Genomic DNA, 24910 nt, shown 5'->3' with positions numbered 1-24910 from the left:
CCGCAGGCCGCCATTCTGCCTTCTGCTCGCTGCCGCTGCAGCGCGCAGTGCATTCTGGTCTAGCGGCAGCCGCGTGAAATAGAACACGCTCTATGTCCGCGCCGGCGGCGTTGTGCTCGCCAAGCGCGCCTGGGCACGCCGGCTACGCCGTGACGCCGGACTGTAGAGTGCGCGCTTTTCACCGACGTCGCTTAACCGCGACGCGCGTGGCCGCGCGCGCGCGTTACGCCGGACTATATCTTGCCCTTAAGAACTGTGCATGTTGACTAATATTCGTTATGTCATTAATATAAATGTTAAATAAAATCGGTCCCAGTACACTTCCTTGTGGAACGCCTTGTATTAATTTTCTTGCTACAGTGCAATACTTTGCTTTGAGATGTACTTCACCGAGGCCTTCCTGCACGAATTGTAATACCAGATGGCAGTTGGGTGCATCTATAGACCCACAAGCTACAAAGGCGACCTTTTTTTAAATTTATCACCACTTGGAAAAAAAGAACGAATTCTGGCAGCGCAGTGAAACCAAATTTCGCCTACACAAAATATTTTTTGCGGTATTTAATTAGTGTTGCAATTCCATCAACCAGTTTCTAAAATTAGGCTTTGGTAAAAATTAAGACAAATACTGAAAAAACGCTACCCTTACTCTTAGGGAGCCCAAGCTCTCCTGTCAGAGTCGTTGACTTGCATTAATCTCTCTGCTGTTCGCTCAAGTAATAGCAGCGATGGACAGCAGTGTGGGCATGTCTGGTGACGAATAATAAACAGAACTGCATAAGCTCACCAATGTGATTGAGGCATCTCGTAAAAATTGACAATGCCCGAGGTACAAGGATATTGAAACATTCTTCGTTAATATGGCAATTTGAGTACTTGGCTTTTGTTCATGATTGAGCATATATAAAGTGCTTGTGTTATCTTTTTTCACTTTTAACTTTTTGAAACAGCGACACTTATCCCCAACAGCAGTCTTCATGGTCTTGAGTCCCCCTGAAGTGGTTGTATGTGTACGGCATTCTTCAGCTTTTGATCAGCGTTCAGCTTTAAGTACAACTTATACCCTTAAACAAATATTTAAAAAAGCATTGCATAACAAACTATACTAACTAAGTGCTGTGCAAAAAGCTATTATGTGAAGCCTGAACAATATGCTGTTGGCCAAATATGTATGCAATGCCTTTTTTGTTGCACGAAAAGCCCTGTACAAGGCACATTCCATTCTTTGTAGATTCCCAAATTCACATGCTTGCCAGTACAGTTAACTGCAAGCCGACATAAGTCGCGAATGTTTTCAATCTTGTCAGATTCATTTGGCGGCTGAAGCGCATTTTTGTGTACTTCAGATTGTACTGAAAACAGAAGGCCAGCAATAGTCTGAATCCTTGGAATTTTCGAACTGATGAGCTTGAATCGTCCAGAGTAAACTTCTGTGTTGTAATACAGCCCTGCATGTTCTTTATATCAGCGTTGTGTCCATATGCACGTCCAGAAAAAAAAGAGAAAAATGACAGTTTGCAGCGGTCAAATGCTTTTATTCTGAACACTGACATTGCACGAAGGATATAACACACGAAGTCAAGCTGCAAGAAGGTTGTTTGCTAATATCAAAACTGGTGTTACACTTAGCGGGATTTATGCTCTCCACCATTGCAACGTGGCAGATTATTGCACAAGAGTACTGCTAATTTATCATATATTTATCCTGTATGGGAGAACTAATTACCTAGAAATAATTGCCATGTGCTATTTTTCCAAAGGGTGGCTGCAGTGGATTCAAAAAAGGGTGGCTGCAGTGGATTCACAGAATGTTACCGGAGGAGATTGTGGGGATCACATTAGCAAATGCCTGCATGTGAGCACACATGCAGGCATTTGTGTCCAAAACTCATGTGCATGAGTTATGGCTTTCTTTTCCACACATGCACCATAAAGAGATTCACAGGTTTGCACCCAGTGAAAATGCTGATAAAATCATTCAGTCCATCGCAACCCACTGCATATGCTGTCAGAGGTGCCTCACGTGACTGACTGTATTCCATTGTGCTGTTTCATTAAAAGTGCTCGTCGTTACCGCCATTCCGATAGGCATGGTATCCATTGGTTGTTCAGATGCACCTAAGTGGGTGAAAGAAAGAAGGATAGTTAAAACCATACAACTTGTAGGCATTTCTGTGTGCATGCAATAGGGTGTATGCGCGAATGGCAGCGACCGGGCAGCACGTCATGTTGGTGCACTTCATAGCGAGGAGAACAATGCGCATACTATCTCAAGTGCACATCGACTAAATGGTCTCATGCGCTGTTGTGTGTTGCTGCAACCATTCCAAAGAGAAGACAAACTAAAGGCGAAGTAACAGAAACTTGATTTTTCTTCATCATTTTCTGAGGTGTGCACGTTTGCACTATAAAACCAGGTAACTTTCCAAACGGCGATTACACAAGGGATCTCTCATATCAACGTGTGCGGATAAACTCGCGGTGGATCTTTACAAGTTCAAAGTTTGTTCTTGGCACTTTTTAGCAAGTACGTCAACCTTCGGTTATTTGACTATGCCTATTTGGCTCGTGCAAGAGTGTCAGACTGTGTTCATGCACATTTTTCAGTGGCTTTCCAAGCAGGGCCACATGCACAAACATAGCACATTGTTTACATAAAAATGACGCCAGTATTACTTCTAGCTTGTGCATGTCGCAGCATGTAAACGAGGCTCCACTTTACTCGATTTTCGTGTTGTAGGCCACCCATGGGAACTCTTTGATCTCCACGACCTCTTGCTTAGCAGAACACGACATCCGTGGAGCCACCATAGGAGGTCACAGTTATATTTTGTATAGTGCACTACTTCCTGACTGCTCTTGATTTGGGCATGTTCAATTTTAATGGGTGGTTTGTATCGACACAAAGTTACAGTTCATTATCAGCACATAAGTTAGCAAGCAGCGGAAAAAAACTCCTTCAAGGTGATGCCAAATTCTACACATATAGCACATGCCTTACTGACCAAAATATGCTTGCTAGAAGACACTCCCTTTGTTAAAAAAATTAGTTTCCAGAACGTCAAAGCTCCTATACCTTCATGGTTTGGAGCGCGAACACACAATGACGAAAAACGAGACAATAAGTGCAAGTTCTTTGTTGTGTGTGTTTGCGCTTCCAAACAACGATAAATTCGGATCGGTTAACCACTCTCCTTCAATAGTCTGTTTTCAATAAGAATAGTGGCAGCAGCGGACACATGTAGATGACAAACATAATGGCATGCTTCCAAGATTAACTGCATGAAAACCTAATCCGTCAATTTAGTGGGGATCTGCAGTCTAAGTACTAAGACTGCGGCTGAGTTACATTGTCGTGTGTTCTCAAGGCCACTATTTTCGTGGTTTGAAAGATTAGGCATATCGGCAATGGTCCCAAAAGACGTGTTTTCCATGCCTAACCTTTCAAACAATGCATGGAACCTTACCAGTTTGCCCAGCTTTCTGTTCTAAGTTGTATTCTCTTGCTTGCATCTGGTACTGAACAGGCCGACACCATCCAATTCTTCAGTCTCATGACAGCATTTCACGATGCATGTTGCATGCGATAAAAAAGCTGGTCATAATGAATTGGGTCAAAGTGTACTTCTGCAGCAAATATGCTCTGCTAGATGGCAAAATTTCTTGCCTTTTTATTTGGATTGGTTTGGCTCAGCTTTAATCGCCACCCTATGCATGTATACATTCATCATCATCATCAGCCTGGCTACGCCCACTGCAGGGCAAAGGCCTCTCCCATACTTCAACTACCCCGGTCATGTGGTAATTGTGGCCATTATGTCCCTGCAAACTTCTTAATCTCATCCGTCCACCTAACTTTCTGCCGCACCCTGCTACGCTTCCCTTCTCTTGGAATCCAGTCCGTAACCCTTAATGAACATCGGTTATCTTCTCTCCCCATTACATGCCCTGCCCATGCCCATTCATTAATCTTGATTTCAACTAAGATGTCATTAACTCGGGTTTGTTCCGTCACCCCAATCTGCTCTCTTCTTATTCCCTTAACCTTACACCCATCATTATTCTTTCCATAGCTCCTTGCGTCGTCCTCAATTCAAGTAGAACCCTTTTCGTAAGCCTCCAGGTTTCTGCCCCTTAAGTGAGCACTGGTAAGACACAGCTGTTATTGGGGGTGAGGAGTTACGGAGTCGCCATCTGTCGGAAGCGCCTCCCTTGCGTAATATGAGGGATCACGCGGCGCACTCCTCATAGGTTTCGCTTACGGCGCTCAATAAAAACACCACGCGGCAGCCCTCCTGGACATTTATGTAGGTACTCTCAAAACGAGGGAAGTTTTTGACTGTCGATATAATAATCTTGTGCAAACTGAAAGCACAGAATCGTTTACAGACGCCATCTTTTTACCGAATACGTACAGGGAACGCCACTGCGCGCGGCCGCCGCGATGGAGACTCCCGTACCGGCTTCTTGAGTGAAAGGTAGGCAAACGCTGACAGTAAACCATGTGAAATATGTACTTATAGTGGGCTGTCTGCATAACCAAATGGGGCATAACAGAATGAAGCCTCAATGCAGCGATCGCACGGGTTCGCGGCGACCGACTGCGCGTCTGCATGCATGTCCGCGCACAATGTTTTGCTTTCGCTGTGAGCGCGTTTTTGCACCGTGCCGTGAGCTTTAGGCCGCAGCATGTGAGCATTTGACAGTACACTAGCGACCATTGCTGCGTGGACGCTATCACAACTGTTCAAAAATAATTTCGTGATAGAGACTTCGACGCCTACGGCGACATGTGAAGTGCCGTCGCGACGATTCAATCTTTTTCTGTCTTCTAAATTCTTGGACATTTCAATATTACTTCTCAAGTTGTGTCGCACTGTATGTTTATCGGTCTTCTCAGCGTGCGATTTCCTTCCGTTTCTTTTTCGTAATCCAGTGCATTAATTCATTATACAAACATGACCATACGCCATGCCTTTTTTAATGTGCGTCTTACCGCTCCCTTTCCGTTCCAGTGAACTTGCCAGTATCTAGCATCAACAAGTTCATAGACCAAACCGTCATGACACATGGGTCTAGCCCACAAGACCAACAAGGCGACTATAGCAATGTGGGCCATCATTCTAACTGGGAGGACTTAGTCGGACGATGACCCAATGTAAATCGGTACAGGATTTGCAGTTCCAGGTAGTGACCCGGTCATGGGTTGTGGTCCTGCAGGCCAGCATGTGGTCTGCACCCAGTGTGAGCAAGGCACTCCTGGGAATGGCACCCGGCCCAGAGTCAGCCTTAAGGGCTGGGGCGAATCTGTTAATATGAATCGCAGTGGTGGCGAAAGGTCGAGCGTATGCCTCGTATGCGGGAGGTAGTATTTAAACAGAATACCAGTGCCAGTGGGAGCCCACCAGTTTTTTTATTGGGTAGACATCTGCCCCAGCCTGGCGCTCAGTTGTTTGTAGGAGTTCTCATGTTGAAATGGGCTTTATAGAGATTTGAAAGGGCTCTGGGTACCCCTTGTCGCGCCATGGCAATGGTGACATAGTCAACCATTTGCCACTGCTGTGGGAGTCAGGCTAGCGCTGCTTCCTGGTACCTACCGGTAAAAAGGTACAACTGCACTCCCGGTCAGGTGCTCAGCCATTGTGGAATGCTTGGAAATGGGTGTTTCTGCTCCATCCGAGGGCGTCCCCCACTTACTATCTGCATGAGGATGCCACACTGGAAATTGACGCCATGGAAGTGACGCAGAACCACTTTTTATATCTCTAGAGGGTCCCTTGAAGAACGAGAACCCCTATAAGGAGGCAAGCACTGGGCTAAGGGACATCAATGCCCGTTAGGAGAACTGGTGAGTTCGTGGCAGTGAGCAGTGGATGATAAGAGTGGCATAGATTCGAGCGGAAGGAATAATATATACTATACTGGCCTAGATCTGGGTTATTGTCAACAGATTAGCGGCACAGATTCTTTATTAGATTTGACCATGTCAGGTATTCTACTATAGTGATCAATAGTAAAAATAGTTCTATGAGTTAGCTGTAAGGTTTAGTTGCATAGTTAAATGCTCATTATTTTACAGTGTGATTACTGATTGGTTTTTATGACGCGTTCGATTGGAGGCTTCCGATAGCCCAGTAGAAAAAGTTATTTCGGTTCACTAGCAACGAAAGCCTACCACTCCCTTGTGACCATTGAATCACTCTAAGATGTTTCAGCTGAGAACCACGAGGACATCGGTTTTGCATCGCTCCCTCTCCTAAGAATCTCATGCGAACATCTCGCAATTGTTTACTTGAATTGACATATCCAGTTTTTGCTGCGGTCGCAAAAAAAAAGGGCCAGCATCACAGACTTAGCGTCCAGGCGTACTTGGACGACGTTCTGCTTGCCGAGAAGGGGAATGACGGCGGAAAGAACCTCAAGGCAGTTCTACAGCGCTTTCGAGAGTACGGCGTCAAGCTAAAGAAGGACAAGTGCACCTTCAGGATGCCTGAGGTTTCGTACCTTGGCCATAAGATCAGTACGGGAGGGCTGCACCCTCTGGAGAAGAACATGGACGCTGTCATGAAGGCGGCAACACCCAAGAGCGTGAGTGAACTGCGTTCCTACTTGGGTCTTCTCACGTTTCACAGCAAGTTCCTTCCCAATATGGCCAGTCTTCTATCCCCGCTCTACGATTTGCTAACGAAAGAACGTCGCTGGAATCGGGGTTCTAAACAACGGGAAGCATTTCAGAAGTCAAAAAAGACGTTTTATGCAATGCCAAAATGCTTACTCACTTCGATTCCTCACTGCCGCTGCGCTTGGAATGCGATGCGTCACCGAACGGAATCGGAGTGGCACTGTCCCATCGCATTGACAATGTTGACAAGCCTATAAGTTTTCGCTCTCGAAGACTTGCCAAATAAAGCAGAAAGGAATTATTCACAACTTGAGCGTGAAGCGTTGACTCTAGTGTTCGGGGCATCAAAGTTTCGGGACTACCTACTGGGAAGAACCTTTACCTTTATCACAGATCACAAGCCGCTGGTGAGCCTATTTCGCGAAGATCGCCCCACGGCCGTCATGGCTGCCGCAAGAATTCAGTGTTGGTCCTTGCTGCTGGGAGCATACCACCACAAGATAGGGTACAAACCTGGCTCGGACAACGTGAATGCAGACGCACTCAGTCGGCTTCCTCTAGAAACTACCGAGGACACATCAGAGGAGCTACATGAGTACGTGCACTCGCTGCAGCAGCTGGATGACACGCCCCTTTCTTCTCAAGAAATGAGACAGTTGACCGAGAAAGATCAAGTGCTTAGAAATGTCAAGTCCCACGTGCTTCATGGTTGGCCAAAGGAGCGCAAAGCACCCGATCCGCGGTTGGAACCATACTTCGCACGAAAGACTGATCTAACCTTTTATGGAGGTTTCATTTACTGGGGCCACACAGTCGTGGTTCCCGAGGCTGCTCGTGGTGACATGCTGCAACTCCTGCACGAGACGCACCAGGGAATGTCTGCAATGAAGGCATTGGCCCGTACGGTGGTGTGCTGGCCCAGCATCGACGTAGCTATCGAACAAATCAGTAGGAATTGTACTACATGCATACAAGCAAGCGCAATGCCACCGGCGAAAATACCAGTTAGCTGGCCACTAACGCACGAGAATTGGTCATGTGTACATTTGGATTATGCCGGTCCAGTGAATAACACCGTGATCCTAGTCGACATAGATTCACATTCGAAATGGATCGAAGCAATTCCAGTGCGTCATGCCACAGTGCAATCGACAGTTACATATCCTTGCGTGAAATCTTCTGCAGGCTGGGCATACCAAGAACCATTGTGATGGACAACGGAACTCAGTTCACGTCAGAGACTTTCACGAAGTGTCTGACAGAAAATAACATCAAGCATTTTCGTACGGCACGATATCACCCCCAATCGAACGGGCTTGCTGAACGCGCCGTGCGGACGCTGAAAGATGGCCTCAAGAAGGTTCGGTCAGGTGACTTCTCTGAGCGATTGGCTAAACTGCTCTTTAGCTACCGTAGAACACCCCTGCTGGACGATGGATGATCACCGTCTCAACGTCTTTTGGGGTATCAGATACGTTCTCGGTTAGGCACGTGCCTTCCACCGCCCGTAACCTTTCCTATCTGTCCACAGCTAGGCAGATCAAGACAGCGAGTTGAACCTGGGCACTCCGGTTTGGGCTCGAAACTTCGGAGAGGGAGAAAGGTGGCTGCCAGCCACAGTGAAAAAAACAAGAGGATCCTGAATGATCACCGTTGAAACGGCAGAAGGTGAGCTTCAACGTCACATGGATCAAGTCCGTCCTCTATACAGTCTCGTGCTGGCACAACCTTCGCAAGATCAGCCAGCTGATGTGCCGACGCTACCAGAAGAGGCTGAACCAGCTGTGCTTCGTAGATCGACCCGTATAAGGAAATCCGTACAGCGGTATACTCACCTTAAGCAGGGAAGTGTGCTGCAAAGGGAAAGGAATGACGGGGACAGAAAACCGCGTTCGCCGTGATGTCAGACTGACGTCATCACGCATGCCATAGCTGCTTGATAACGCCTTTAAAAAGGCTGTCACTGAATAAACGAGGGCAGTGTTCCCGTTCTTGTGTGAGCGTTATTATGCTCCTGGCCATCCGGCCGGATGCCGTACCTGCCCGGTAGCAGTCATAACAATTTCAATGTACTTTTTTTCAGTAAGAAATTCAAGTTTCCGTATTTCTTAATATAAGTTAGTTTCGACTCTGCCTACTCTTGTTTTTAACGTATTGATACATGCTTATTGCGTGTTTCTTGTAGACGATGCACGCGGACGCCCCGACGAAGACGACGAACGCTCTCTGTCTCTCGAGCTGTCAGCTGAACTGGCCAGCGATGCAGTTATCCTTTGTAAATATACCTTGTGAATAGTTTCCAGTCCTTAATCCTGCGTTCGCGTAACATTTTGGTGGAGGGTGCCGTTCCCCGTCCTCGCCACAAAGCTCCGCAGCAGCCGAACCGTCCTGCTTCCCGCCAGGGCTCCCGGCGACGACACCTCGTCTCCTACTCCTGCGACCCCGACAACAACATACGTTACGGTTACCAATCCCCGCGATCCTGCCATATTCTCCGACTAAGATAATGTCGACGTTGAGGACTGGCTCAGCCTGTATGAGTGTGTTAGCCGAAAGAACCGCTGGAACCCTACCATTATGCTAGCGAATGTCCTATTCTACTTGGGCAGAACTCCTCGTGTTTGGTTCCGGACACACAAGGACGAGATCTTTAGCTGGGATGCTTTCAAGGAGAAACTCAGCGACCTCATAGGAAATCCCACCGGTCGGCATCTGACTGCTAGAAAAGAGCTTGCTACCCGAGTTCAGTCTTCTGAATCGTATGTCTCGTGCATACAAGACGGGCTCGCTCTTTGCCGGAAAGACGACGAGAAAATGGCAGAGCTTGAAAAAGTCGGTCACGTACTCAAAGGGATCGCGGACGATGCATTCAACTTCTTGGTATTGAAAAATGTGTCCACCATCGATGTCATCGTCAAGGAATGCCGCCGTTCTGAGCTCGCAAAAAGCCGCCGTGTCATTACACAGTTCTCCCAGCTCCCTAACACGGCTGCGACGTCGTCTTGCGTCGACCTTACATCTTCACCACCCTTAAATGAGCACGTCACACGCATTGTTCGCAGCGCGCTCGAGGCTAGAAGTCCTGCGCCGTTCCATCCACGCCCACTTGACCCCACTATTGCCCAACCAACCCCAACGATCTGTCTCATTCAGGCAGTTGTGCGGCAAGAATTTGCAAACTTAGGTTTTCCTGCTGCCTGCTCCATCGCCCGACCTGACGCCCAGCCGGCGCCGAATGCTACGCCTCAGAGATATCTATATTCCCCTCCCAATACCACAACCCTGCCGAGTGGAGAACTCCGGACAAGCCCATTTGCTTCCGTTGCCTCCGCATTGACCATGTCGCTCGCCACTGCCGCACCTCCTGGGCGTCGCCGTATTCGAGCTCCTTCTCCCCGTCTCCTCGCCCTTATGCCGACCCGCGCAGTTATTCGCCTCGTAGTATGCCTCCTACCTTTGACGTATCTGTTGATGGCAGTCGTCCTGCTCGCTCGCCGTCACCAAAGCGCCATCGGTCCCCGTCGCCTAAGCCACGCCGCTATTCGTCGCCGACCAATTATACACCCTCCCGGACGGAAAACTAGACCATGGAGCTCCTTGAGGTAGTGGTGCATTATCTTCCTCGTGTCGAAATACTCCATTGACGCTCCCAACGAACCAGAACTTACTTGATGTTCACGTCGACGGGTGTCCCTTTGACGGCGTTAATAGATACTGGAGCCCAGGTGTTCATAATGAGTTCTAACCTCCATCGTCGACAGAGGAAGGTCCTCACGCCTGCTACTACACGAGCCGTACGCGTGGCCGATGGCAGCACTGTTGATGTCACTGGAATATGTACTTCCCGTATAAGTATTGCCGACCGCCACGTTCCTGTTCTTTTTACAGTGCTGACCAATTGTCCCCATGACCTTAATCATCGGACTCTACTTTCTTAAGGCGCATTCAGCTTTGATCGACTATTCTGCCGATACCTTTTGCCTAGAACTTCCTCTACTCGCGCATATTTCATTTCATTTATTTGTTGTTTGAGACATACAGCTGTCTCAGATGATGCAACAAAAGGCAGTATGCTTGCCTGACAAAGCCTGCAGCACCCCAAAACATGTTGACACTCTGTAGCAAACAACAGCACAACAAGTGTTACAATTTTCAAAATATTATAACATATCAAAACAATAAAGAATTCGAATCTTAATCAGAACATGTTAAAAAAGGAAAACAAAACAATAACATTGAGGTACATAAGGAAGTTATACAATAAAGCAGCGAAGAAAATACGTCTTAACAGATTTCTTAAACCTCAAGCTTGATTTCGAGGTTTGTAATTGTTCCAGGATTGTGGGATTATTGTTTAGTAACGTCGATATTTGAAAGTGTAATGCCTGTTTCCCGTAGTTCGTGCGAGTAAGCGGTATAGGGATTGGGTCATGTCTGAGATTAGACGGAGTTTCTTTGGAGGCGAAGGTCTGATTAAACTGTATGTGATCAGCTTCACGGAGACGGAACGCCTCGAGTGATAGTTTATGCAAAAACAGGTGGTCTATATGGAGTATGCCAAGCTTATCAAAAAACGGTTTAGTATGTGCAAGAACAGGTAGGTTACAAATTGCCCTTACGGCTCTTTTTTGCAGCCTATATAGTGACATAAGGTTAGTTTGGTAGTAGTTCCCCAGACCAGAAGGGAATAGTGTAGACGAGAGTGTATTAGTGTGTAATATAGCTGTTTCTTTAAATTTATTGGAATAAGATGCTTTAACATGTTAATCATTCCTGTCGCTCTACGAATGTCGGCTCTGACGGTCTCTACATGAATGGACCAATACAGGTTTTCGTTAAACCATACACCTAAAAATTTTACGCTCTTCGTATTTTCTATAACGCACCCCCCAAACTTTAACTCGTAGTGACCCATGAGGTGCTTTCCTTTAGGTCTAAATATGACACACTTTGTTTTTTCGCAGTTCAGTTGTATTCTATTTGAATTTAGCCAACATTTGAGGTCCCCCATCCATCTATTGGCAGCGTTAAATGCTTCTTGAATGTTATGATCAGAAAAGAAAACGCTGGTGTCATCTGCATACAAAGTTAAGCATGGTGTGTTTGGGAGGTTAACAATATCATTAATATAGAGAACAAACAAAATTGGGCCTAGGATTGAGCCCTGAAGAACACCGCAGTTTTAATCAAAAAGTTGGGACTTAGAATCCTTTACGCAAACCAACTGCTTACGGGAGCTGAGATAGTTCTTAATTAAAGCATAAGCTACACCCTCTTATGCCATACCAGGGTAATTTTCGGAGCGAAATATCGGGATTAATAGAGTCAAAAGCCTTTCGGAAATCCAAAAACACTCCAATAGTGTAAGTCTGTTTTTCAAAGTTCCTAATTAAGTGGTCTTTCGCATGCAAAAGCGCTTGCTCAGTAGACTTTTGTTTCTGAAACCCGAATTGTGCTGGTACTATTGCTTTGTTTTTTGTCAAGTGCCCAACTATTTTATTTAAAATGCGTTCAGGAATTTTAGAAAAGATAGGAAGGACTGAGATGGGTCTGAAATTATTGAGGTTATCTAACGCACCCCCCTTATGCAGTGCCACTACTCTCGCAATTTTCATGAGCACGGGAAATTCACCAGTCGATAAGACGAGGTTGCAGATATGCGAAAGCGGGTGAGATATTACTTGCGCTACACTCTTTATAGGCTTTATACTTATTTCGTCCGCCCCGCATGCGCAGTTATGCTTTAGTGTAGATATGACGTCTGCTATCTCGGCTGGGCTTGTTGGGTACAGGAATATAGTGGGCATATCAGAACATCTATTGTATGCTTCACATCGGCCTACAGGAGCATCGCTACACTGCGCAGCAAAAACTTCGTGCCGCACTGCCGAAAAGCTTTAGTACGATCGCCTTCGTCAGCCTGCCGCCTAAAACCTTGACTTTCGTCGATTTACTATCATCGTTTCCTGTGCCCGATGGTGATTACGTTGCCACACCTGCTCCTGATGTATTTTTGATGCGCAATATCACTGTGTCCCACTCCGTCGTAACCGTCGCCGATAGCTGTTCTTCAAGTCTTCCGCGAGGCTGGGCTCCAAATAAATTAATCGAAGTGTCACACTCCGGTCGTCGGCAGATTACAGTGCTGGGCCACCTCGTCGAGGCTTCCGGTATTCAACCAGACTCGGAGATAATTCGTGCTGTGTCGTCTTTTTCTGTACCTCAGTCTGTCAACGACGTCCGAAGTTTTGTAGGACTCTGCTCCTACTTCCGACGCTTTGTTAAAGACTTCGCAGCGATTGCTCGACCTCTTACTGATCTTCTGAGGAAAGACGTGCCGTTTACGTGGGGCCCCGTTCAAACTGCCGCATTTGACCACCTCACCAACATTCTCACCACGCCACCTATACTGGCCCACTTTGACCCGTCCTCTCCTACAGATGTGCGTACCGCTGCCAGGGGTCACGGTATCGAAGCCGTCTTAGCCCAGCGCCAACAGGGTCAAGATCGCGTTATCGCTTACGCTAGCCGCCTCCTCATAGCAGCGGAGCGCAACTGTTCGATTACATATCGTCAATGCCTGGCTCTCGTCTGGGCGGTTTCAATTCCGCCCGTACTTGTATAGCACGTACTTCTCTGTAATCACGGACCACCACGCGCTCTGCTGGCTTTCCTCACTCAAGGATCCTACCGACCGGCTTGGTCGCTGGGCTCTGTGGCTGCAAGAATATTCCTATGCAGTAGTGTACAAGTCGGGCCGATTACATCAAGACGCAGACTGTTTATCACGCTAGGGATCCAGTGGACGAACCACCCGTCCGCCCTGACCCCAATACTGACGCTTGCGTTTTCTCCGTTTCTCAGCTGCTACACGTTACCGACGAGCAACGTCGTGATGCCACTTTGTGCGCCATCATTGATGGCTTGGAATCTTCGCCTTCTGATTCGGCCCTTCACCTGTTTGTTCTCCGGGATGGTGTATCATACCGCTACAATGTACGTCCCCGACAGTCCTGCCCTACTCCTCGTCATTCCTAAGCACCTCCGGTCAGCTGTTCTCCAAGAACTTCACAATTTATCAACGGCAAGTTACCTTGGCGTCTCCCGCACCTACGACCGAATTCGCCGAGGCTTTTTTTGGCCAGGCCTTGCCCGCTCCGTCCGGAAATACGTTGCGGTGTGTGAAAAATGCCAGCGCCGATAAACACCATTGACGCTCCCTGCCAGGTGCCTTCAGCCGCTCGACATTCCTTCGGAGCCGTTCTTTCGCGTTGGCTTGGACTTACTCGGCCCTTTCCCTCTATCCACATCTGCCAACAAGCTGGTCGCGGTGGCGACATATTACGCCACGCGCTACGCCATCACCAGAACGTTTCTAATAAGCCACCCCACAGATGTTGCCGATTTCCTTTTACGCAACGTGAATCTGCAGCATGGTGCTCCACACCAACTGCTTAGAGACCGTGGTCGGACATTTCTTTATCTAGTCATCGCCGACATCCTGCAGTCCTGCTCAACCAAGCACAAGCTGACTACGTCTTACCATCCACAGACTAATGGTTTCACGAAGCGTCTCAATCGCACCCTAACAGACATTCTTGCAAAGTACGTCTCGTCCGACCACACTGATTGGTACCTTGCCCTACCCTATGTCACTTTTGCATATAATTCTTCGCGTCACGACACTTCCGGTTATTCCCCGTTGTTTCTGTTCAGCCGAGAATCCATATTGCCACTGGACGCATCCCTTCCATCCGCCGCAGCAGAGACCAGCGAGTATGCACTTGACGCCAAGCACGAGAAATTGTCCGCGCTCGCCTCCTGACCTCGTAAGAGAAGCAACGGAGTTGGTACGATCGCCAGCATAGAGGCTATTAGGGTTGGTGTCTGGCACCAAGTGCAGAAAGGAATTTCAACCGACCATCTCTCACCCTGCCTCGTCGAAATGAGGCGTGACTTCGCCTGCTATTGTTGGCGTCCTGCACCTCGTGCAGAAGGAACTTTCTCTCACTCGACCTTCCACCAGGCCTCGTCGAAATGAAGCGTGACTTCCTAATTCGCCATGACCATTTCGAGTGTCTGCCGGAAGCCCCGCAGTGTAGAGGCCTCTTGTGTGTGTGTGTGTGCGAGTTTAGAGAGACCCTTTCCTCGAATTGGACCCAGAGGAGAACTTCCACGAACCCGCAATGCGCAGAGGAGACGGACAAGCGTCTACAATTCCAGGAGGCGGGACGACCTCCTCCTTGCAGCAGGCTCGGTGGAACCAAAAGCTCCAATTGGACCTAGAGGAGAACTTCCACGAACCCGCAACGCGCAGAGGAGACGGACAGGCGTCTACAATTCCAGGAGGCGGGACGACCTCCTCCTTGCAGCAGGCTCGGTGGAACCAAAAGCTCGATATGACCAGAGGAGGAGGCGCCCTCTTTCTGTGCCGGTCACGTGACGTCGACGGAAGCAAGATCCCTCCCACGATTGTAGAGAGCCTATTTAAGGGGCTCCGAAATGTACTTTTGATGACTTCATGCTCTTCTCATTTGCTTTCACCAGCTTTTGAATAAACCGTGCAAGTTTCGCACTAGAAATTGTCTCGCTCTTGCTTGGTCGCCATCGTCTACCGGATGCCTGCAGCCCGCCGACAACGCCACGCTACCCAATAAGTAACGTCGGTCGAGCTTCCATAGACAGGCGCCGCTACAACTCGGCAGCAGTACGATACGCTACCCTGGAGTACGCAACAAGACGTCCACTTTTCGCCTGGATCTCTGATACTCCTGTGGTCCACGACTCGTCACGTTGGCCTGTCAGAAAAACTCCTGTCTCGGTACACAGGCCCATATCGAGTGCTGCGTGCCGTGACTCCAGTTACGTACGAAAACGCCCCAGTCAGTACTAGTGCCTCATCTGCCGTGAATTCCACTGATGTGCATGTCGCATGCCTCAAACCATATTACTCTCTTGTTATCATCGATATTTAGTTGCCCCGGGAGGGTGCTTCTGCCGCCGGTGGTAATGATACATGCATATTGCGTCATATCACAAGAAGCCAACAAACACTGACACCAAGGACAACATAGGAGAAATTACTTGTTTTGAATAAACGAAATAACAAACGATAAATTAATGGAAATAAATGTGAATGAAAAAATAACTTGCCGCCGGAGGGGAACGATCCCACAACCTTCGCATATCGCGTGCAATGCTAGAGCATCGCACGCAATATGCGAAGGTTGTGGGTTATGCGAAGGTTATGCACCTTTTTGGTTCTTCCCTCACAACACGCCATACGAGGTCTATCAGGGTTTTCTCTTTCGTCTTCTGACACGAGAGCGCAAGCAATAGGAGTATGGTTCTTATACTGCTACGACCGCTACCGAAGCACCGTTACACAGTGGTGGCCTCTCGAAGGAAGTGCGATACAGTAGGGGGAGGATTACGTACAAGGCCGGTGAAGAGTTGTTCTGACTCTGCGCATTAACAGTCGCAGTTTCTTGTGCTTGCTCATGGCTGGATGTGCACGTCGAAACAGCCGAGCCATTTCTTCTATACGAAAACGTAGCGACACTGTCGTTCCGCCTCTGGTTCCGCGACACTATAGGGATTTGTCAGCTTGTTCTTTCCTTTCGGCGCTGCTATGTTTAGGTGTCACGAAGCTGTTCCCAGAATTCTTGCCAGTTGGTCAGAAAAGCTTCATGGTTGTGAAAACATATTCGTGCTGAGTCCTCTAGTACAAAGCATGCGAGTTTCCGGCGGTGGTCCCAATCGTTGAAGGCGGCGGCTCGTTTAAAATCGTCCAACCAATCCGCAACGTCTTCGAACGCATCGCCGCGGATAGATAGCGGGGTGCGCATCGAGAGGACAGCGCAGGCAAGAGGAGCAGTTTGTGTCTCCTGTGTTTGACTTGCCGTGGTCGTAGAGATGGTTCTCGATGGGCTCGCTGGCCGATGAAACTCAGGAGACAGTTGTTGGCGGAGGCTTCTCCAAGCGCCTTGGGGGGCTTGCGCAGAGCTGGTAGCGTTTCATTGCTTCGTGCATAGGGCTACCTCGCACCTCCACCAGTCTGTCGCGAGATGAAAAGCCACAAACGTCTACTGGCAGTGAATGGCGCGTTTACTATTGTAGTTGTTGTTGTTGCCTCAATACAATGTCCTCAGCACAAAACTAACGTCGTCCACGTCTCCTTTTCCCACCGGCGTTCCGAAAACGGATGCATGCCATGACGATAGCGATTATGTGTTAAACATGCGAATAATGAGCACTGATGGCACGTGGCAATATTGATAAAAGGAAGGAAAGTTAAGAAAAAAAGGAAGAATGGGCGGCGCATCCATTCTCTAGAGTTGATTGGTGACGTTAGCAATCTTGTCTTATGGGGGCGTAATTGGCGATACGTCTTCTATGTTATGATGAGTATTATGAATAGCGGCACATAGGCGCGGTGACGCATACCCGTACACATAACTTTTATCCATTGGAAGAGAGGGGCCGTTTGTCGGGCACGCAGTTTAAAATCATGGAAAGCAAAATGACAGACAGTGGCTGCATGTAGCTGTATACTAGCACGACAACCGCAACCACGAGTGAGCGAAAGCGCTCGCGGCGAGGTGCGTGTGCGCCACCAAAACGTGCCCAGGCACGTCGGCTTCACTGAGGAGCGTGTGCGACCGACAGGCAAGGTCGTGGACACAAGCGCGCTGCACAATGCGCGCGGGCTGGCGTTCCTCTGTATATGGGCACAAGGAAACTTAACGAATGCCCGCCGAGGTGAAGAAAAAGCTGAGAGTTAAGAGATCGTTTCCAATGTTTCGTGCGCTTGGCTCGGCACCCAGGAGGCGCAAACGCCGCCATCGAGATTGGCTGTGACATTGGTGAGGTGGATGATGCCGCGACCCTTTGGGACTGAGAACGGCTGCCTGCTGGATTGTTTATGTAGCCCGGATTTCGCGTCGTTTCTGCTCCATTCTTCTTTTTGTCTTTCTATTCGGATGCTGCTCTGGGGAGATCGAGGTAAGGGGTATAGCCGACTACTCTATTGCTATACGGTATCTAGCAAAAAACAATAATAATGATAATAAAAAAAGAGACTAAATGATGAATACTTAGAGTAAAAAAAAATGAAACTGACAATGAAACTAATAGAGACAACAACGCCGCAACGGAGAGTTCATTTGAAGCTTGTCCGTGCCGAATAATATATACGCTTCGTCACACTCCCTCATTCATTTTTTTATGCAATAGTTGCACGTACTAAGCAAGTTCCGCGCACAGCCTAAGCGCATCGTTTTATGCACAACTGCGTCGCGCCGAGTACCCAGGCGGTGTATGGGCAGTGTGGTGTCGGCCGAGGAAATTATGCGAACGGCACAGGCAATAGGAAATGATATGAATCGCTATGCGGCATGGCCCTTGCTCTCGGTTCTCCGCTGCGAGAAAAATAAATAAGAAAGCAAGAACGAACCATACCTGACCGAAGAAACTAAACTCAGAAACTCGACTGACCGAAAGCGTTCCTTTTCAACACGTCTATAATTCAAGATTCGCTTTCTGATACATATGCTGACGCCACTTGGAGTGCAATCTTTTGGCAGAGCTGATACTGAACCTCACTTGCTAGCATCGAAGCGAAAGAACAACATTTTTTTTGTAACAAATTTCCGAGACGAGAACATGTGCTACATATGTAAATATATATAGCGCGTGCTATATAGCATACATTATAAACATATTATATGTAAATATTATTGAACAGGACAATGCGCTATGCGCGGCCTTTCTGGTAATTTCGCTATTTTCTTCCGTCGAAGACCCGCAGCTTTTAAATTGTTTGGACATACAGGACAATCAGTAGATGTTAAAAAAAAAAAAAAAGGAGGAGGGGCGGGGGATACGTACATCCCACATTGCCAGGTCGTATTCTGTTTTTCCATTCTTTACACCATAGAAGTTTCCTCTCGATTTCAGACATCTATGGTTGTCGCCAGTTGTCGGGGAGCGTTAAAAAAAAATGGCACACGAGAAGGAAAATTAGGGAGACTCAAAATTAGGCGTTTGTTTTAGGATCGAAATTTCAAATGCTCATTAGCTCTTGTATGGAACACTCGAGAATATGTGAACTCTTTCTGTGACGCTAGCAGTTGTTATGAGATAGAATGTTATTTATATTGATGGTGTGACAAAGGAGCTTTTGCACGACTTCTCTCTACGCTTTTGAAACGGAGGAAATATTGTTTTTATACACGCAGTCTAGGAAATCTTTAACTTGAGGGAGGATTATTAACGGTGACTTTCTTTTTGATGTCCGAAGGGCAAGCACTCAAAATACACACACACACAGAGAGAGAGAGAGAGAGAGAGAGAGAGAGAGAGAGAGGAAAATCCCTTGCTGATTTTCTGTCTTTCCTTGCCACGAAGATAATTTTTCTTGATTGCAATAATCTGATATATAAATAAGTGAACTTGTAGTGTTGACTACGTTTTTTTTTGCTTGTTTTTCAGTATTGCGTACGTGGAGTAAGACGCTGACGCATGTATCTATCGTGTAGCACCGGCAACGTCCTTGCACTTCGGGAAGCTTAGATTTACCACCGCCGGCCTAAACTTAGCCGTACTTATTATGACACGCATAACGAGGGCCTTAACTTTATTGCTTCGGCGTTCTCACGACTTCGTTAATTCCACATAAAAGAAGCAGAAGCACAAGCGAAGGGTGCACCGACGAAAGCAACTCTCAGGAAGCTAAACATTCCGAGTGAAGAAAAACAATAAAGTTACTTACCTTCGGGCCTTTTCCCCTGCGTACGCCTAATAATGAACGCATCGCCATATACCGCCGGTGGCATCATTACCGGCGCGCAGAAGAACTGCGCAAAATAAACGGCCCAAATTCGTCTTCGTAAGAAAGCAGGCTGCGCGGCGGCAAAACACACAAGGAAAGCGCGCATGCTCCACGAAGCGGAAAACGCACGCCGCTTCGGCGAACATGGTTGCCCAATTTTCTCTCTCTAAGTAAGCATCAGTCAAGAAGGACAATTAAGGGTATAGCCGATACACGTCACCATTGCCGTCTTGGAAACGCCAAAAAAAAAGTCATGGATGGCCACTGGCAGCGCGGCGGTCATTACTGAAAACGGCACTTAATCTTGTGCGGTACGATCGCCGTGCGCAGCCAAATAATACGCGGCGGTCCACTTTTCTTTCGACACGCCTAAAAGGTCAGCGTATATCGAAGGAAAGCGCATAGGAAACGGAACGCGACGTTTTCCTTTCGCTCCTGTTGATTTCCTTTATCGCGAAACGGAGGAAAACAACCCGATAGAGCGACGACATCAGAGGCCCGCATTATAAGCAGACTGCGCGCCCGAGAGTGAGCGTGCCCTCGAGCGCCGGTAACAAGAGTACGCACTCTCTGCATCGCCGAGCTTGCAGCTAAAGCTGGCTGAAACCATACACGAGACTGCAGCTAGAGCTCTTCGCTAGCGAGTCTTCTTATCAACTCCGCGCTTCCATTACACTGCGAGCAGTGCGCCACGCGTTAATTTTCTTTGTTTCAAGAGCTTGCATGCAGGACTCGGCAGAAAAAAAAAGGGTATTGGATGCATGCTCACAAACTGGTGCACTGGAAGAGAATACGTCAAATGGGCAGCGCTTATCGCGAACAGGGCGCCGCGCTTCCGCATTTATTGCAGTGGGAGTTCGTTATGGGACGCTCTGTTACTCCCGCGCGTGTTTGCAAACAACGGATGACCCTTTACATGGGCCCTCGGCGCATGCGCATCTGAGCTTCAGTTTGTCTTGGTGGGGCGGAATTCTAGAAGCGTTTCGTTCGTGTGAGCTGTTTGTCATTAGCCCGTCGCTAATAAAATCTACGACACCGCCACTGGCTGGCAGCTGCAGCACTTGCGAGCGGTTCTTGCGCAATAATAATAATAATTATTTTTTTGCGAGAGTGCGTGTCCCGGTGATTAGGGGAGCACGTGCTAGCTCTGTAATATTCGTTTTTGTGGCTGCGGTTCGCGATCGCTTTCTAGGTCAGTGCAGATGAACGGCAAGAGATTTCCCCTAATTGTTTGGACCAATGTTTCAACGACATCATCAATTTTTACCTGAGATCTCTTATCACTTTGTTCTGTACCCAGAAGCTACATTCACTCGTAACTGCGAGTGACGCGTGTCATTAGGCAAATGCTTTGCATGCACCGCAAGAATGAATACTCCAGTAACAAGAAACGGCGAAGCAGCACCCAATGCCTGTGTATACAGTATGAGGACGGTCGATGCGTTTCTCTTTAAATGAGAATAGGCGACGCGAAGTGATCTTACGGAGGTACAGAGAACGAAAATATAGAGAGATCAAGTAAAGAGGGACAAGTGCGTAAGCGCGCCATCGTTAAGCATGCATGCGAAAGAGCCTGCATATCTTTCACTATGATATATGCGTGTGTTTGATGGAACAGCAGGGTCCTTCCTCTCTCGTTGCGCCTGCTCTTCATATTGCACAAGAGGAACGGACAATCAGTAATGATTGTTAGTGCAGCGCTTCGTTGTGTGCTTCTTTCTCTTTGTGTCCAGCCTTCGCACTGTTTACTATATATTTTTTTCTGATAAGGGCTTTCATCATTTTCTGATAAGGGTTTGATGAAAGAAAGGTGATTTCGAAACCCTCTTTCTGCGCGGATGGCCTCCCACGCAAACCTTTCCGTAAATCCGACACACACGCACCGCGGTCAAATGTATACGGCTGTGCAACGCGCGAAGTTGCGATGTCAAAGCGGTGGACAAGACAGGACTGCGCAGTGCACTCATCTCGCAGCTAACAGAGAATGTCTCTTACCATGTTACGGCCCATGAAAATGAAAAAAAAAGTCATCCTTTTGATAGTATACTATGAAAGTACAATGCAAACACATGAATGGGTTTCTCAGGAAGATATATCTTCGCAGTTGAAATGCAGCTTCGTGCTGCTCTCGAGTGTATAATTTTTTTCCCTTTCGTAGAACTTTATCAGCCTGGCGCACTCCTGTACAACTTATTTGCTTATTCAGTGTTCTGAGCCCCCCGTCGCCGTGCCTTAGCGGCTGTGGCTCCTGAGCACGAGGTCGCGGTTTCCACCCCCGACCGCGGTGGCCGCATTTCGATGGCGGCTGAATGCACAAAGGCTCGTGTATACTTAGGTGCATGTTGAAGAACTCCGATGGTCGAAATTATTACGGTGTCCTTCTGTGGACTACGGCGTCCCTCATATAACCCAATGCGCAGTTTCGGGACATCAAACTCCGCAATTTGAATTGTTGGTAGTTACGACCAAATCTCGTTATAACGAAACTGAATGTAACGAAATGATGGACATAACAAAGTAAGTGAATTTCTACTTGAAATCCCCATTGAGACTGATATTGCAGAACATGCAACAGTGGATATAATGAATGGATATTACCTCTCCCTTCAAGTTCGTTAGATCAGTTGGTAAAGTGACCACACAGGCAAGTACTTGTTTGCTGATGCGATGCCCCCATCCGAGCTAATTCTTTTTCGGATGTGAAGCTTTCTTTCCGAGAAACCTGCATGGGATTTTTTTGTAGTATTGCGTTACTCTCAGATTTTGACTATATTTCCTTTCATGAAACTTCCTCGAGCTTGCGCATTTCTGCCGAACTGATTTACTTATTTAAGTTACGGCCCTGTTTCGATATCGTCAAGTGATTTAGTGGACATCTAAAATACAGAATCAAATGTGACCGCTGCATGTCGGCCTGAACACGACGAACACTAAAACAGCGTGTGCGACAGATAAATAATTGCAGCGATAATTGCCTAAAGTTTGGAGGTAACGTTCAAGACACTGTTATGGGTTAGTACATTTGCTCTCGTCTTGGAACTCATTGTTTGATGTGAGCAGATAAGTACTTCGCAGGCAATTATCTTCAGAATCCATTAAATATGTCTCTCTCTCTCCCTCTAAGTACTTCGGTTAGTTGATATATGACAGTTATATTCACTTCTTTTCCTATTTTTAAGATACGGTCACCATTTGTCATGGAGCAGGAAACGGGAAGGGATGGCAGGAGAGGCTGTTCGGCGGGAGCTGGTGGCAGCACCGGGGATTAACAGATGTGTAGCGCCGAGCTAACTGCTTCAGTAGTATATCTTTTTCTTTCCCATTTTTTTTACATATCCAATACCACAGGTGTACGGGTTCCGGCTTTAGAAGAATGAATTAATCGAGTCTTGTATAGCGTGTGCACTTACGCGGCGTATAGCACGTGCGCAGATACCAGATTTACATTATTTTTGTTCTGCACGGCGCGTGCTTATTGTTCTCTGATCCTGCCTTCGGGCTTTGATCGCATGGTTGGCGTACAGCAATGGGAAGTTCATGCATAACTTCACTTTGGTTCACATGTACAGGCAGGCACCGATGTTTTCTCGACGCCTGCAACCATAATACGGGAATTATTGCATATTGTGACGTGGTAGTGACGGTGAAGAACACAATATAGCAAAACTGTAAATCATGAAACTAACTTTTTATTGGGCTAACCTGTGCCCACAAAGGCAAATGACACTCGAAGCACAACGATAGAGGCGAGCACAGTTGGCGATCGCCAAAATCTGATCTGAGGGTCAAGCGCGGCGGCTTTTGTACATAACTCGTCGAAGGTTCCAGCGAAATCGCTGATGTCCGCGGGCCTTTCAGAAAGTACTACATAATTCGCGTCGCTCATACTATCAGTTTGCGGAAAGCTCGATGCGAACAGACAAAACAGATCGAATCGACTTTAACCGTCGAGGAAGTTCTAAATTATGCAGGCGCGTCTGAGCGATAACATTAAATTGTTAGCGGGTGAAATTCAGTCCCCGAGGAAAGGATAAACAAGTACACGTGTCAGTATGTCCCTCCATTGCCGATTCAGTGAGACAGTATCACGCGTTTATTTAAAATATTTGCAATATCCAATACACGGGGGCCAGCGCCAAGTCGCATTCCATCATGACAACTGCCGGGTAGTGGGACACAGAATACGAGCTGTGGAGGTAGCAGGCCAACGCTCATAAAAGCCAGCCGTGTCTCGATTAAATAGGGACGTGATTACTTTTTTTCAGCGATGACCTTGGTCCAACGTGCATTAACTTACCGTTTTAGAGCGCAGCTCTTAGGTGCCCGTTCCCGCAGCGAGCGTCGGCGTCACTCGTAACCGAGCGAACGAGCATAGCGAAGTATGAAAGAGCGAACGCGGAACGCAGCGGGAGATGAAAGACGGCGACAGCGAAGAGAGCGCGATGAGGAAATTGGAGGAGGAGGATATGGCGAAAGCGTGAGAAGGAAAGCGTAGTGCTGCGCAAGACGGGCTTTGCGGCGACGATGGCTACGGGACGGCACCAGAGTAGCGCGCGTCGTCTGTACGGAAAAAGCACTGCACGAGCGGAGGCCTTCTGTGGCAACTGCTGGAAACCGCGCCCACGCGTCACCCACACGCTGCCTCGCGATTTTCCGACTAGCGAGGCAGTCGCGCCACACATAGCTCCGTTTGCAACGTGCTGCCCGACACATGTGGCAGATTGTCCGCGCCAGCCAATATATCGCGAAATGAAAACACGCATAAAGCTACGCTCTAATTTTGCGTTAGGGAGTATCGTAATCGTCGGTGAATTTTTTGAGTGCAGCTCATAGGTGCCCGTTCCTGCGGCGAGCGTCGGGGTCGGTGGCGGCGGCGTAACCGAGTCAACGAGCGCAGCGAATGATGAAAGAGCGGGCGCGGCGCGGGACATTAAAGACGTGAGCCGCGAACAGCAGAGACCAATGAGAGCGGCCCCTTCAGTGACTTGCGCGCGGGAAACTGGTGTCATGCAGACGCTCCCGACCGCTCGTTTCGTAGTATACCGTCTGCTCGCGTCAGCTCTCGCTCGCGCTTGTTTGGTTTGGTATCGTTCGCGCTCGCTTCGATTGTCATGGTTTGCGACTTTTGTAATCTGATTGTATGTGAGACGCGAACTGTTTAGTACTTTCTGGAAGCCACGCGGGCACCCGCGATTACACTGGAACCATCGACGAGTTGTGTAATATAAAAGCCGACGCGCTTGACCGGCTTGACCCGCAGATCAGATTTCCGACGATCGCCGACTCAGCTCGCCGCTGTCGTTGTGCTAGAGTGTTACTTGTTTTGCTGGGCACAAGTTCGCCCAATGAAGAGTTAAATTTGTAACTCACAGTTCCGACACTGTGTCGTTCTTCACTGTCACTAGCACGTGACAATATAATCATAATACAAAATAGTGTCAGCCAGTTCTTTCTGA

At 47.9% G+C, this 24910-nt stretch overlaps 1 long non-coding RNA gene across 1 annotated transcript; it reads right to left on the bottom strand.

The window, feature by feature from the left end:
* Positions 1 to 1946: 1946 nt before the first annotated feature.
* On the bottom strand, positions 1947 to 19479 carry LOC135905494 (uncharacterized). The gene is made up of 3 exons (XR_010565403.1): positions 19395 to 19479; positions 5598 to 5700; positions 1947 to 2118 (listed from the first exon to the last, which is right to left on the bottom strand). It is a non-coding gene; the product is annotated as an uncharacterized lncRNA (long non-coding RNA).
* Positions 19480 to 24910: the final 5431 nt, after the last annotated feature.

Source organism: Dermacentor albipictus, chromosome 1, assembly GCF_038994185.2.
Source record: "Dermacentor albipictus isolate Rhodes 1998 colony chromosome 1, USDA_Dalb.pri_finalv2, whole genome shotgun sequence".
NCBI lineage: Eukaryota > Metazoa > Arthropoda > Arachnida > Ixodida > Ixodidae > Dermacentor > Dermacentor albipictus.
This window is presented reverse-complemented; position numbering and strand designations above follow the sequence as displayed.